At 40.1% G+C, this 2,500-nt stretch overlaps 1 protein-coding gene and 1 long non-coding RNA gene across 3 annotated transcripts in view; one reads left to right on the forward strand and one right to left on the reverse strand.

The window, feature by feature from the left end:
• LOC138038338 (hemicentin-1-like) overlaps positions 1-2,500 on the forward strand; it is a 119,986-nt gene that overhangs the window by 67,634 nt on the left and 49,852 nt on the right. The window lies entirely within an intron of this gene.
• Positions 1-2,500, reverse strand: part of LOC138038350 (uncharacterized) — a 23,357-nt gene that overhangs the window by 1,001 nt on the left and 19,856 nt on the right. The gene's annotated exons all lie outside the window — the stretch shown is intronic.

The following is a 2,500-nucleotide window of genomic DNA, read 5'->3' on the forward strand; positions in this document are numbered from 1 at the left end:
TTCCCTGGGCTTAAAGGGTGACATGTAGAAGGTCCCCGGCAAGGGTGGGGGGGGGGGGGGGGGGGGGGGGTACTCCCTTATAAGGGCTTAATGGGGACGTGCGGCCAGCCAGGGTATGTTTTTCGGGATTTTTGTCTTGAACAGGCTATCGAATTTATCATTTTTTGTCTTAATCAGGGTATCCATTTATCAATTTTTGTCTTAAACTGGGTTAAATGTCTTAAACAGGGTATCAAAAATTGGAATTCTGTCTTAAAATGGGTAGGAAAATCAGCGATATTTGTCTTAAACAGGGTCAGGGTATGAGGGGCCGCGCCGCACCTCCCCAACCAGGGATACATCGAGTACCCCCCCCCCCCCCTCCCGGGAGAAGGTCGACCTTTAATATAACAGAAAGTAGAGCAAAATCGCCCGCCTTATAATTATATGCAACCGCACACCAAAAAAAGGGACACCGTTAGGGCCTGTCCCTTTTTTTCTAAGTTTTCTGCTAATAGAAACGACAACGAAACATATGTATACAATTCGGCGTTTGTTCCGGCCGATTCATCCGCACCTGGGCAGCACTTGTGCAATGACGTGGTGGTGACGAGAGGTCGATATGAGGGTCAACTCACGCGACATTTTTTTCCAATTTTAATCAGTTTAAAAACCGTCTCCATTATTAATTTTATTTATGAATCCTTGACATTCCGACCTATACCATACACGCTAAAAAATGAGGCGTTTTTTTTAAAAACTGTATCACTTATACAAATGTAACTTCGCTTGTTTCATTCAAGGAAATTCCAAGCATTATATAGTGATAAATTAGTTCTAAATGTGTAGTACAGTATTTACATATTACCATCATGCGAGACTATAGTAGGGTTAAACAAAGATGTAGTCAAATTGTTTGTAGAGCAGGTCGCTAACTTCGCACATCTGGAAAGCGTTATCAATTCTAAACGACCGATTATCAGCTTAGTTGTTTTCTGCGTGTTAATTTCTTTTTGCGATGTTGGATCGCATTTAAACAAAATAATATGCCGCATGAAAGACATGTGGCTTCCATTAAAGGGTGGCCGCTTACCGGTAAAAATAACAAAGAAAGACAAACATCGGACTGCTTCACGGTGTGCGGGGCCGCCTTAATAATAGACAGACAGCAAGCACAGCTTGCGAAAAATCAGGACTGCGGAACAGGCCGCCTAATATAGGGTGGCCGTTATATGCAGGTTCGACTGTAACATTCGAGCGTTGTTATTCAAAGAAAAATCTATAGTTAACACGGATTACTTCACGTTTAATGAAGGTTGGAGGGGGAGCGGTGATTAAGCGAATAGCCCCAGTGCCTAGAAAGATCATTTCATTGTTAGTCGTTTAAACTGCGAATGCAATGGAGCTTAAGCTGCAACAGTACAAACTTTCCTGTTTTTGCAATTGTCACTGATAACTTCACAAATGCAGGTAATGGTTCAATATGGCAAATGTGTTTTAAAAGATAAAACACGTAGGATCATCGTATGACAATGCAGGTTACAATACTGTATTCGCTGTATTACATTATTTAGCGGTTGGGGTAAGGGAAACACAATGTAAATGGTAATATAAAAACTTAGTATTGATGAGTCCAGAGTCCAGTCTTGGTTGGCCTGCAAGAAGGTCCCTCTGCCTACAGCCTACATTAAAAAATATAGTATTAATGTGGTCAACGCAACTTGACAGAAAGATCGCGAGATCGGAAATCGTGCATTAAATGATAATTTAGCCGCTATCGCGTGCGGTTTCGCCGTCAATTGTTCCCAGCGCCGATAACTGACAGATGCCCTAACCTGCACTGTTCTTTGGATTCCCAAGTATTACATAAATCATGCAGAAATATATGTTTATGACTCGAAGTTTGCAAAACAGTAAATGCAGGGCAAAACATACGAAAGTACCACGTGATATAGGATCTGAGAGAAATCTCATCACCAAAAAATATGGAAATTTTGTCACTTTGTGAAGTTAAATTATAAAATTAATACAAAACGCTATTACACAATCTATTTACTTAAGTGCGATTCAACGAATAGCAATAGGTTTTTATGAAATGATTGACGTTTTTCCTGAATAAAGGTAGCGTCTTTTTGCTACTTTCCACCCGAATTGTGATAACACTTCAGAGGTGACTTAGGTAAGTGATATTCAGTGTTATGCACGTTAAATCTATTTTTGCGCTATTTTATTGGAAAGCTTGCTTACATAACTCTGAGTTGGTTACAAATTCGTCCGACTTTCACAGAATCTGATATATTTTTTTTTTTGCTCGGCTTTTTGTAGCGTGCTTTAGCGTAAAGCATTTGACCTTCAGACTTTGATATGACTCTGGCTTGTTATACGGGGCTTTCCCTAGTCCCTTATTACACCCTTTTTTCACCTTCCTACGCTATAAATTGTCCATTTTGGCAATCATTTAACCGCATGTGTTACAGTTTGGTTAAAAAAACATAGTTACATTTGAATCCCCATTCCGTTT

This window comes from Montipora capricornis, chromosome 2 (genome assembly GCF_036669925.1).
Source record: "Montipora capricornis isolate CH-2021 chromosome 2, ASM3666992v2, whole genome shotgun sequence".
NCBI classification, from domain to species: Eukaryota; Metazoa; Cnidaria; class Anthozoa; order Scleractinia; family Acroporidae; genus Montipora; species Montipora capricornis.